We start from the raw sequence: 13,450 nt of genomic DNA, 5'->3' as shown, positions 1-13,450 counted from the left end.
AGAATGGAATAGAAACATTAATCTTGATTGCTTGAATACAAATAATTTTATGTATTATTTTTCTTCTTTCAATAGATTTACAATAGTCGGCACTAATAACTTTTTGCTGATCAACGACCCTTCTATTTTCTTTGCCTGTGAAAGATCCATCGTGAAAATCCACCTGTATGTCTTCATCTTAATGATATGTTTGCATATGATTAATTTATTAAGTATACAGAATAGTACATACAGGATTTGGTATATCTTCAACTTCTCATTCACAATATCTCGCATATAAATTCAACACGGGCAAGGTTATAAGATGCTTATATGCCGAATGTAGAATTATAGCAGTCATCTTGAGATGTCTTCTAACATTAAAGAATATGAAGGCACAAATTATATACAAAGATATATAACTCACAAAGATGATATACCTCATGAAGGGCAGGAGCATCATTAGTGTCATCTCCTGTTACTGCAACAACATATGCCCCCTTCCGTAATGCTTGCACAAGCAATAACTTGTCATTCGGGTAAGATCTCCACATTACCTGAGCAACACCATGCCATGAAGTAAGCCAATGTACAACTCACACTTCTAGAAGATAATTGAATGATTAAGAAATACTGAAAATCTAAAAGCTAATGTAATCAGAACTTTCACAATGTTGAAACCACACCTTTATATTATTTGCACATTCTTCTCTTTCTTTTTCAGATAATTCATGGAATGTTTTTCCTTCAATGATATTAGGCTCAGTAGTATCTTTATCAGAAATAATTCCACACTCTAACGCGATTGCTTTTGCAGTCAAAAAATGGTCTCCAGTGACCATGTGTACCTGCAGGTTCACATAGGTGTTATTTGTAAGATCAAATATGGACATAACACATATCATCATAAAGTAATTGATGATTAGCTTAATATCAATCCTAGTTTAACATGGATACAAACAGTAAATCAATACTTATAACTTAATGAAGCAGTGTATCTATTCATTAAGATAAGTAATCCTATTCTTAGTCTGCAAGAAAGATTACAATGAAGTGTTACATTAAGAATCTAACTAGGAAACCTAAACCGATATGGATAGCTTTAATGGGAAGCTTCTTGAGGGTTAAGTCTCCTATATATACAGATGAATTGGTCCCTGATTACTACCGACGTTTTGCATATTGTTCTGTCCATTGAGAAGCAAGTTGGTAAGTAACAGAAGGCCATATTCAGTGTTCGTGTTTGTAGCATAAGATGGAATCCATGCCAGTGATTGCTGAAGGTAAGCCTTAATCCCTTTTATGATTGTGAGCATGTAATTATGGTTTAACAATTGGTATCAGAGCATAGGCTCACATATATCAAAATCGTTTTAGGGTTTTGCAAAACAAATATAAAAAACAAAATAAATAAATAAAAAAGGTTTTTGCTTTACGGGTCAAGTAACTGACCAAGTCACTGACCATGTAACTGGTCATGTAATTGATCAAAGTAAGTTACTTAAGTCGATTGCTGCATCTGGTTAATTATCAAATTCACGCTTCCGCTGTGATTTTTAGCAGCAAATTGGGGAAAAAGCAAAAACAGGTTTTTCTGTGAAATTGATTTCAATTCATAGCATGATAATTGAGTTTTTGATTGTGCTCAAGAACACTAGTTGCATTCCCGGCGTGCTTTAGGTTAGAGTAGATGGTGACCGGATGAAATTTACAATTTCTTGATTGTTCTGTGGTTTCTTGGAATCAAATCAATTTTGGTTATGCTTGAATATGCATGTTGAATTGATTGATGATATGGTATTGTATCTGTGATTGTGTAAAAATTGCATGAAGAACAAAAATCTCCCAGAATTTTTTTTACACATTATTAAAATTGACAGATATGAGAGCTTAATTTTCTTACAAGGATGAATCTGGGTAGAATATAAAGTTAAAAGCTCATGGGTTTTGTGGTTTTCTGTTGGCATAAGTGATTATGATGCACAAAGCATTCTTCATTGATGTTGGCAGAAAAAAATGATCATGTCACTGACCATGTAACTGGTCATGTCACTGACCATGTAACTGGTCAGGTCACTGACCACGTAACTGGTCAGGTCACTGACCATGTAACTGATCGAGTAACAAAACTGAAATTGTGTTTTGTGTTTTAAAACCATGCTTCAGTTTTATCTTCCAAAGAAGTGGTCAAGTATGGTTTTAGAATACAAAACAACAATATGCGTGCTTGATGAAAATAAATACGGATACTTAGAAATTTTTCTTCTGTCTAAACATGTGGATAAATTTCTTTGGATAACTTGTTTTCATTGAACATGGTATATTGATAAAGAACTCCGGGATGTTATGCTTCTGCTCAAAAGTGTTGCTTAACATTATTTTTGGTTATGGACTGATATGAATGCAAGTATGGATTGTTTAGGTTTTCTGTATGTTCTTGTTTTGGTTGCTTAAAGCTAAATAAAACACAGAAAACTTAAAGTTATTTTCTTTACAAATTGAGAACTCACACGAATTTTTGTTTTGCTCCTTAGGTAACTCTTACATGAACTTGAACAGTGTCTTGATGCTAACTGGAACCAACTATAGAGCTTGGCTAGATTCTGTAGAGAACTATATGGGAATGCATGAGAACATAGACTATTGCTTCACTGAGGACAAACCTGAAGAGTTAACTGAAAAGAGCACTAAGAAGGAAACTGATCTTTACAAGAAGTGGCATAGATCCAATAGAATGGCTAAGAACCTCATTCGTACCTCTATGTCCAAGACTGTCAGAGGAAGTATAGAAGAACCTGAGCTAGCATCAGATTTTTTGGAACTCATAGGTGCTAAGTTTAAAGAAAGTGAAAAGGCAGAAGCTGCTAGGCTAACCAAGGAGTTTCATGATTTGAAGTACATGGGTTCAGGGGGAGTTAGAGAGCATATTATGAAGATGATCAATATAAATGGCAGACTCAGGGAGCTCTTGATGGGGGTTAGGGATGAGCAGGTAGTGCATTATGCACTACATTCCTTGCCTAACAGTTTTAGTCATCTTAGGACCAGTTACAACTCTCAAAAGGGAAACTGGACTCTAGATGAACTTATATCCATCTGTGTGGATGAAGAATCTAGGATCAAGGAAGAAAAGGAACCTGCTACAACCATTAACCTCATTGAGAAGCCTAAAAGGAAAAAGCCCCAAAATAAGCTCAAGCCTATCAAAGCCATAACTAAGAGTTCAACAGCTGCAGTGGCCAAGGAAAATAGGCCATTTAGGTTCAAGTGCTACTTTTGCAAAAGGGTAGGACACATGAAAAAGGACTACACTGGCTATAAAAATTGGTTAGCCAAAAAGGGTAAGATTTTTTCTAATACAGTTTTTTCTTTAGAAATTAATCTTATAAATGTTGAACCACAGTCTTGGTGGATAGATTCAGGCTCACCTATTCATATTACTAATTCTTTGCAGGGATTCATAAGGAGGAGAATCCCAAAAAGTGATGAAGTGAACCTGTGTGTAGGCAATGGCATGAGAGTGGCAGTCAAGGCTATTGGAACCTTAAAGCTCGATTTAGGATTAGGAAAATTGTTAGTTTTGGACAATGTTTTTTATGTACCTTCCATGAGAAGGAATTTGGTTTCGGTTTCTCTTTTAGTAAAATCTGGTTGTAGACTTGTTATGGATAGTAATGGAATTCTTATTTCTAAAAATTCTGTTCAAATTGGTTCTGGTGTTATTATGAATGATTATTTACAGTTAAATTGTTCAATGGCTCAACAAGAAATTTTACTTGTTGAAAATAACACAAACAGTACTAACACTTTAACAGGTGTTAAAAGAACCAAACAAAATGAAAAGTCTGCATTTTTATGGCATAGAAGACTCGGCCATGTTTCAAAAGAGAGACTGAAAATTTTGGTGAAAAACAACATCCTAAATGAACTTGATTTTTCTGATCTAACAGACTGTGTTGAATGCTTTAAGGGAAAAATAACTAATACTAGAAAGAAGACTGCATATAGAAGCCAAAATTTATTAGAACTCATACACACTGATATATGTGGACCATTTAGGCATCAAACTATCTGTGGGAATGTGTATTTTATCACATTCATTGATGACTTTTCTAGATACAGTTATATTTATCTACTTTCAGAAAAGGCACAAGCATTGAAAGCCTTTCAAATCTTTAAGTCTGAGGTAGAAAATCAACTAGAAAAGAAAATCAAAACAGTGAGGTCAGATAGAGGGGGAGAGTTCTATGGAAAGTACACTGAATCCGGCCAACAAAAGGGTCCATTTGCCTTGTTTTTGCAAGACAATGGAATTAAAGCTCAATACACAACACCCTATAATCCACAACAGAATGGTGTTGCAGAGAGAAAGAATAGGACTCTTTTGAACATGGTTAGATGCATGATGTGTACAACTGGTTTGCCTAAATTTCTGTGGGGTGAGGCTTTAAAAACTGCAAATTATATTTGCAATAGGACACCTAGCAAAGCCATAGAAAATACTGCTTTTGAGCTTTGGTGTGGCAGGAAACCTAGTCTTCATCACTGTCATGTTTGGGGATGTCATGCAGAAGCTAGGATTTATAATCCAAGCTTGAATAAACTTGACCCCAAAACTGTTAGTTGCTATTTTATAGGTTATCCAGATAAATCTAAAGGCTATAAATTATATTCTGCTCATCATTCACCTAGAATTTTTGAAACACATCAAGTAAAGTTTCTAAGTGAAAAGGTTCACAATACAAACCTTGAGGATTTAACCTCAGATTTTGAGGAAATTGTGTCAGATGAGAATATAAGTGTAGCATTGCCTTTAGAACAAGATGTAACTGATCATGTCACTGGTCACGTAACTGACCATGTCACTGACCCTGGTCGAGTAACTGACCAAGTCACTGACCATGTCACTGACCAAGTCGCTGCCCATGTAACTGACCAAGTAACTGTGCCTGGTCAAGTCACTGCCCATGTCACTGACCATGTAACTATCCAAGTAACTGTACTTGGTCAAGTCACTGCCCTGGTCACTGACCATGTCACTGCCCATGTAACTGCCCATGTCACTGACCAAGTAACTGACCACGTAACTGGTCAAGTAACTGAACCTCAAAATCATCCAGTGGCTCAACCTAGAAGATCACAGAGAGCAAGAAAACCAACTTATGGGGGGGAAGAGAGTGACTACATTGTTTATCTGCAAGAAGCAGAAATTGAAATGGATTGTGCAGAGGACAATGATCCAACTACATTTAATCAGGTCATTGAAAGTAGTGAATCTCATCAATGGCAGCTAGCAATGGAAGCAGAAATTGATTCCATGAGCCAAAATGCAGTTTGGGAATTAGTTGAACCTGACCCCAAACAGAAGCCTATAGGTTGTAAATGGGTTTTCAAAACCAAAAGAGATGCAAATGGCAACGTAGAGAGACATAAAGGAAGATTAGTTGCCAAAGGTTTTACACAGAAGGAGGGCATTGATTTTACTGAGACTTTTTCTCCAATTTCTACAAAAGACTCGTTTAGGATAATCATGGCTTTGGTGGCTCATTTTGATATGGAGCTGCACCAGATGGATGTTAAAACAGCTTTCTTGAATGGTGAACTAGATGAAGTGATTTATATGAGGCAGCCAGAAGGGTTTGTACAAGCTGGAAGTGAAAACTTAGTGTGTAAGTTAAGAAAATCAATTTATGGCCTAAAACAAGCTTCTAGACAGTGGTACAAGAAATTTGATTCTGTGATTTCTACTTTTGGATTTACAGAAAATCTTGTTGATGAGTGTGTTTATTTGAAGACTGTTGGGAACAATTTTATTTTTCTGGTACTCTATGTGGATGATATACTTTTGGCTAGCAGTAACATTAAATTGCTTAAAGATACCAAGAGTTTTCTGTCAAGGAATTTTGACATGAAAGACTTAGGAGAAGCATCCTATGTACTAGGTATTGAGATTAAAAGAGATAGGGCACAGAGACTACTTGGTTTGTCTCAACAGAATTATGTTACCAAAATTTTAAAGAGATTTGGTATGGAGAAGTGTGCAGCTGGAGAAGTTCCCATGTCCAAAGGAAATAAGTTAACCAAGAAGTAAAGTCCCAATAGTGATGTTGAGAAAGAAAATATGGAGTCAAAGCCTTATGCCAGACTTGTAGGAAGTCTCATGTATGCACAAGTCTGCACTAGGCCGGATTTGTCTTTTGCAGTAGGAATTTTGTCAAGATTCCAATCTAATCCAAGCCATGAACATTGGGTAGCTGGGAAGAAAGTGTTGAGATACCTGCAGAGAACTAAAAACCACATGCTAGTTTATAGGCAAGTGGAGGATCTGAAACTCATTGGATTCTCAGACTCGGATTTTGCAGGGAATTATCCAGACTCCAAGAAGTCCACTTGTGGATATGTGTTCTTGCTTGCAGGAGGTGCTATTGCTTGGAAAACCATGAAACAAACACTTGTTTCAACTTCTACTATGCAAGCTGAATTTATTGCAGTATATGAAACTGTGTGTGAAGGACTTTGGATTAGGAATTTTCTCATGCAGACCAAAGTATTGAGTCACATTGTGGCTGGAACACTTGTAATTTATTGTGACAATGAGGCTGCAGTTTTCTTTAGCAAGAACAGTAAAAGGTCAAATAATTCCAAGCATATTGATCTAAAGTATTACAGTGTTAGAGAAAGAGTAAAGCATGGTGAAATAGCTGTTTTGAGTATTGACACAAATTCACAGCTAGCAGATCCTTTCACCAAGGCATTGTCAGTAGCAGCATTCCAGAAACATACAGCAAGCATTGGAATTTTAGCTAATTTAGATGCTTAGGTTCAGTAGAGAGTTAGTCCAGTTGGAGCATTTAAAATTCTAAGGTTTTTTGAGTTCTTGTGTTTTAGTTGTGATCTTTTATTTTGTTTATCACAACTTGTTTGTAATGACAGATTTTATTATTAATAAATTTTGAGGTATTTTCAGATTTTGGTTATTACTGCAGTTTTTGTTGAATGTTCTGAAAATTATCGATTTTGTGTTTAAAGTTATACTTGCTATCAGATGGCTTAAATCATGTGAAGCATGATGTTAAGGTTCAAGCAATATCTTTAAGCCATCAGTGTTCAGTAAATTTGCTTGAGTTTTTGGTTTTAGAAACATAAAGTAGGACCTAATATATGTTTACTTGTTGATACACATTAACATATATTGTATCACTTCTGGTTTGACATATGTGGATTGCAGGAGCTTGTGTTTGTGGTTTTGAAACTCTGCATTTTTGTTAAAATGTATACTGTTTCTTGCTCTGCATAAGTAATTGTGATCTGACCATGTTGGAATGGATTTTCGATTTAAGTTTGTTATCTGGCGCGCACTTCAGTAAGTTAAGTAGGTTTTGATGTTCTCTGGTGCAAATCATCGAGCATGATATGTGTGAGTCCAAGGGGGAGATTGTAAGATCAAATATGGACATAACACATATCATCATAAAGTAATTGATAATTAGCTTAATATCAATCCTAGTTTAACATGGATACAAACAGTAAATCAATACTTGTAACTTAATGAAGCAGTGTATCTATTCATTAAGGTAAGTAATCCTATTCTTAGTCTGCAAGAAAGATTACAATGAAGTGTTACATTAAGAATCTAATTAGGAAACCTAAACCGATATGGATAGCTTTAATGGGAAGCTTCTTGAGGGTTAAGTCTCCTATATATACAGATGAATTGGTCCCTGATTACTACCGACGTTTTGCATATTGTTCTGTCCATTGAGAAGCAAGTTGGTAAGTAACAGAAGGCCATATTCAGTGTTCGTGTTTGTAGCATAAGATGGAATCCATGCCAGTGATTGCTGAAGGTAAGCCTTAATCCTTTTTATGATTGTGAGCATGTAATTATGGTTTAACATTATTGGTGTAGTCGTTTAAGATGAGTGAATCATCAAACAAGGGTATTGCATCCTGCAAAAACCAGTAGTGCTACACTTCAACATGCTAAAAAAGAGCTTAAATCCTCTCTCTATACCAGAATCCTCACTTATCCAGGAGTCAAATGACTGGAATGCAAATGGTCCATTTTTGCAGGTCTCGAGTCTGAACCTCTCTAGTATTTTATTGTGGAAATTCAACACTGTTTTCAGTAAACTATAAAGAAAATCAACAGCTCTGAGCACCCTATAGAAGTTTCGTTACAATAATTGTGCAAGACATTTGCTGCTAACCTGGATATGGGTTTTCCATCCATGTGACATACAATTTTATTCCATTCTTTTATGACAATCTGTCTTTGTTGTACTTGTATAAAAATAAACATACTTGTTGCTCGACAAACCCAAGATTAGGTCTCACTTGTTCTTTATTAAAGTAAGCTGTATTATTCAGTTTAGAGTTTAATTTGTAAAAGCAGAAGTGTCAGAGAGGTGCCAAGTAATGCTGATTACGTTCTTAAACATTACTCAGGAGAAAAGAACCTCTCTCAATTTGCTATTTAGATCAAAAGAACCTTATCAGAAAGTTTGCTATTTAAAATTTTAAATCATTACTTTAGTTTCTAATCAGGGAAAGAGAAAAAAAAAAACAAAAAGCCTCACCGCTTGAACAAGACAACTCTTCAGAGGTTAAACAACAAATTGTCACTAAATATAGGCCACTAGCTTGATCCTAGAGGCTTTCACATGTATTCTGAAAACCTGAAGCTAAAAGGTACACCCAGAAAGCCACTAGACACCTCCAGCCTAATCCATCCTCTATATCTACCATTATAGTTAGGGGTAAAGTTATGATATGTTAACATTTCTCATACATAAACTATTTTTACCCCTTTAAGGACTCATGTTACCACTTTGAGGACTAATATTACTATTTTGATGACTCATATGGTAAACTAAGAAAATTTGCCACTTTAAGGACTTATGTTACCACTTTGAGGACTAATATTACTATTTGGAGGACTCATGTGGTAACTAAGAAAATTTACCACTTTAAGGACTCGTGTTACCACTTTGAGGACTAATATTACTATTTTGAGGACGCATTTTACCACTTTTAAGGCAATTGTATGCATGTCATACGTTAACACATTGTAGAATTTTCCTATAGGTAGTAATGGTGTAGCATAAAAAAAAGGGGAAATGATCATTTACCCAATTTCAGCTTAAAATTTGCCCACTTGCTCCACTAACAGTTTTTAACCCCATTTACCCAAAACACTCTAAGAGATTATTTCCCCTTTACCCAATTAATTCTTTTTTTTATTCTTTTTATTTATTTTTGGGACTTTTTTGCCCTCTCCTTCTTTCTCACTTAGAGAGAAAAGTCATCATCCACCTTGTTGTGCTCCGGTGACCAGTGGCCGGCCGCGGACTCCGGCGACCGGTGACCGGAATCAGGCAACCGATGACCAGAATCCAGCGAACGGTGACCGGATTCCGGGGGCTGAATTTATTGCCCCCCAATAATACCCATTAACCATATTATTGCCCCCCAATAACTATATTATTGCCCCCCAATAATCAGATTATTGCCTCTCAGTAATATTATTATTGCCCCCCAATAAAAACATCACTGCCCCCTAATAATATGATTATTGACCCCAGTAATATGATTATTACCCTAATAGAAACATTATTACCCCTCTATAATATTATTATTGCTCACCCATCGTTATTAATTTTGCGAGCTTCCCGAAACACCCACATCATCATCCATCAATTCATGCATGGGAGGGAGAACATCATCATCCATCAATTCATGCATGGGACTATGGGAGAGAGAAACGGTCCTGACTCCAGACCCAAAGCTTGAATTTAATTGATAAACCAACTATGCCCATTGAAAACAAGCATTAAAAACACACTGAAGTTTTGTCTGGGTAATTGACGAATCCACCGCTAGCCCGTTGCATCACTATAATTGACTAATATCCAGAGACATCGATCGGAGTTGAGAAGCCATCCTCCAGCAACATCTCGGAAGGAACAGCACAATCAGATCTTTCGATTTGGCACCGAAGATCAAAAACGAAAATGGAGCCTCTGTTAGGCGTTTAGAAATCGTTCCCGATGCAGCCATCCAGACGTCGTTTCGGGGGAAGGAGATGTAGGAGGCCGGCGGTCTGAGGTCGTGGTATGAATCGCCGGAGGTCCGTGTTAGTGTGTATGAGAGAGAGAGAGAGAGAGAGAGAGTCCGGGAGGAGAGTGATTCTGAGAGGAGAGAGATGATGAGTTTTAATTTGTTTAATGGGGGCAAAATTGTCAATGAATTTTAGAATCGGTAAATGGGGTTAAAAAACTCTTAGTGGAGTAAGTGGACAATTTTTAAGCTAAAAATGGGTAAGTGGTCACAGCCCCAAAAAAAAATGTTATGAGATGGACATTTATTAACATCTAAAGTTATTGTTTAGAAAATGTGAAAGAATACCTTAACACCCGCCTTTATTCATGATTGCACTGCATCTTTGACCTCAGGGCGACAACGATTCTACAATTAGACATATTAGCTTCCACTGGAGAAAGGTAGTACAACGCTAAATATTCTACACCTTAAATTACACCCAAGGCCCTTAGCATGGTTCTATTCTATTACATATGCTGTCAAAGAAAAAATAAGGGAAAACATCACAAATGGTGTATGAACTTTAGGCATTTCTACACTTTGGTGTACCAACTTTCATAACTATCAGAATGGCGTATCAAGTTTGCTCTAATCTTTCATTTTGGTGTACGCCGGTAAATTTTCCTTTATCTTTCCGTTATCTTTACAAAAAAAAAAACTGACAAAGCTAAAGGAAAGATAACGGAATTTTTTTTTTTATGCAAAGATAACTGAAAATTTAACGGCGTACACCAAAATGAAAGATTGGAGCAAACTTGATACACCATTCTGATAGTTATGAAAGTTGGTACACCAAAGTGTAGAAATGCCTAAAATTCATACACCATTTGTGAAGATATCCCAAAAAATAAATATAAAGAATCACAAAAAGTTATTTATGCAACAGTGGAGAACTTTTGTTGTTTACGTGTGGGAGATCTATTCTCAAATTAAAACGGAAAGGCAAGAAAGGTAACCTCATTATCATGAGAAACCTGTTAGATGTTTTACCTTTATACCCACAACAACAAGCAACAGTAGCCAGCTCATTTTCAAGTAAAGCCCATTGTCTTGAATTCTCTCCCTCAGGAATATCTGTCGATTTAATTTCTCTGGTTGCAATGGCAACGGTTCGCAAACTGCGTTCCGCCATGCCACTAATTACATTTTTAGAACACTCCTGGAAACGATATTCAAAATTTCAACGACAAATTTGAAGACTGTTCAAAGGACTAATTTCTATGTATCTAAGACAAGATTTGGACTGGATATTTTTAACACAAGGAGTTGTTGTGATGGTTTATACTCCCAACCTTTCCTTAGTTAATGTCCTTTCTTTCCCCGTCTGAGTCAAGATACCATGTACATGAAGCTAAAACGATCTCCGCAGCACCCATCCAATATATAAAACGTGCTCTCTTCCATACTCTCACGTCGCTCTCTTCTTCTCAGGACTCTCTCTCATCTCCAGTCGCCATCTTTTCTCATTGCTCTCTTCTTCCATCACCAATAGTCTTCATCAAAAATCCTTTTATATTAATTACTTGTGATTTTTTTTTATATACATGTAGAGAACGAAAATTGAGTTCTACACTAAATATTGAAAATTGAGATTTTAAAAATACTACAACTGAATACATTTTCATTGTTTTTTGTATTTTCATACAGTAGTACCGGACGCATTTTTGCTGTTCTCGTTTTTGAAAATTGTTTTTGGAATAAACTACCAGACACATTTTCGGATCTCAAAAATCCAATCTTGTTTTCTCGTTTTCATTTTCAAAATCGGTTTTTGAAAAATCATTTTTAAAAACGTTACCGGACAAGCCCACTCTTTCGACTTGTGCACGAGATCTAATCATCCGCCTCTACTGTCTTTCTCTAGTTCTTCTATTAAGTCCACCGTGTAGTGAAATCGACGTGACTTCTTTTAACACACAAACACATACTTGCTTCAATTCTGGTGAAGCAGTAAAGATAGACCATTTACCCTCCATCGGAGGAGCACTTGGAGATGAGCCTTCTTCGTGTCGACAACATCGAACGGGCCCTCCGCGTCGTTGACGAACTCGCCGCCGGGCAGAAGGGCGCTGGTGCTGGACATTATGTCGACGTGGTGGTGGCGGCCAGACGATCTTGACATTGGCCTGTGAGAGTAGGACGCCATAGCAGCTCTTAACTGAATAGTGTGACCTTCAAATCGGCGCCTTGCGCAAAGTCGCAAACTCAAAAGTTTTTTTTTTTTTTCTTCCTGATGTTATTGTACAAATTTTGACACTTCATAAATTTAACTTGAAATAAATCTTGATATGAACCTTTTTTTTTTTTTTTTTTTTTTTAAAAAAAAAAAACCCCACCCCATTCCCACCCTGGATGGGGCTCAAACTCCTGACCTCATATATATAATCTTGATATGAACTTGAAACCTCATACATACAATCCGGAATTTTATTAAATAAGTTCAAATAAGGACCTGTGTCTGTAAGGTGATCAAATAAGGTTCAAAATTTCAGTTTCTAATGAAATTTTGGGACTTTGAATTTGGATACATGAACATTTCGGGTAGAAATTTTGATATATTTCATTCAATATTGATAATCAAAACTTATTTTAAAAGCCCAGTACCATTTGGTTTAGTGGCATAAGTCTCCCCTTTGTAAGTGAGAGGTCATGAGTTCGACCCACAATAGGTCGTTGTATTTGAGTTGTTGATTTGATCGGAAAAAAAAAAAAAAAACTAGTTTTACAAATATTTTGCATATTGCTAAATTTTAAGATGGTCAGGATTACAAAAAATTTTGTTTTTCAAACAAATTTAAATCCTTCTGTTTTGTACAAAAAAGTTGGGAGATAGGAAAACTATCTTACACTTCCGCGCTAGGGTACGTATCTCCATCGATAGATAAGTTTGGATTTCTGCTAGAGATGGTCATAATTACAAAAAAAATATACTTTTCGAAAAAGTTTTAATGCTTTTTTTTGTTTGTACAGAAAATTTTGGAGAGAGGAAGACTATCATATACTTCTATGCCAGGGCAGACCTACAACATCAATTCTGAATGACTGACGCGGGATATCTCCACAGATAAATAGGTATGGATTTCTGCAAGAGACTTACATCACAAGACTGCTGAGAGTGGAAATCGAATCTGGATAGGGGCTCAATCATAAGCATACCCATACCAACTAAAACAACCCAAATTGGCAAAAAAAAAATTTCGATGACACCGCATTGGCAAAATTTAAAGCAATCTTTCTTTTCTTTTTCTTTTTTTTAAACTATTTTTTAGGGTCAAAAGCAACCGACCTTTCTTAATTGTAGGGTTCATATAGGTCCCTTGGAGATATTCTGTGTTTGTTTTCCAACACATTGATTTAGAAACTAGAAACG

At 36.1% G+C, this 13,450-nt stretch overlaps 1 long non-coding RNA gene across 1 annotated transcript; it reads right to left on the bottom strand.

The window, feature by feature from the left end:
• Positions 1 to 413: 413 nt before the first annotated feature.
• On the bottom strand, positions 414 to 11,224 carry LOC112170990. The gene is made up of 4 exons (XR_005801398.1): positions 11,071 to 11,224; positions 10,387 to 10,446; positions 666 to 827; positions 414 to 536 (listed from the first exon to the last, which is right to left on the bottom strand). It is a non-coding gene; the product is annotated as an uncharacterized LOC112170990 (long non-coding RNA).
• Between the last annotated feature and the right edge of the window lie 2,226 nt (positions 11,225 to 13,450).

This window comes from Rosa chinensis, chromosome 6 (assembly GCF_002994745.2).
Source record: "Rosa chinensis cultivar Old Blush chromosome 6, RchiOBHm-V2, whole genome shotgun sequence".
Lineage (NCBI taxonomy): Eukaryota > Viridiplantae > Streptophyta > Magnoliopsida > Rosales > Rosaceae > Rosa > Rosa chinensis.
Note: the sequence above shows the minus strand (reverse complement) of the source record. Positions and strands in the feature narration are given on the sequence as shown.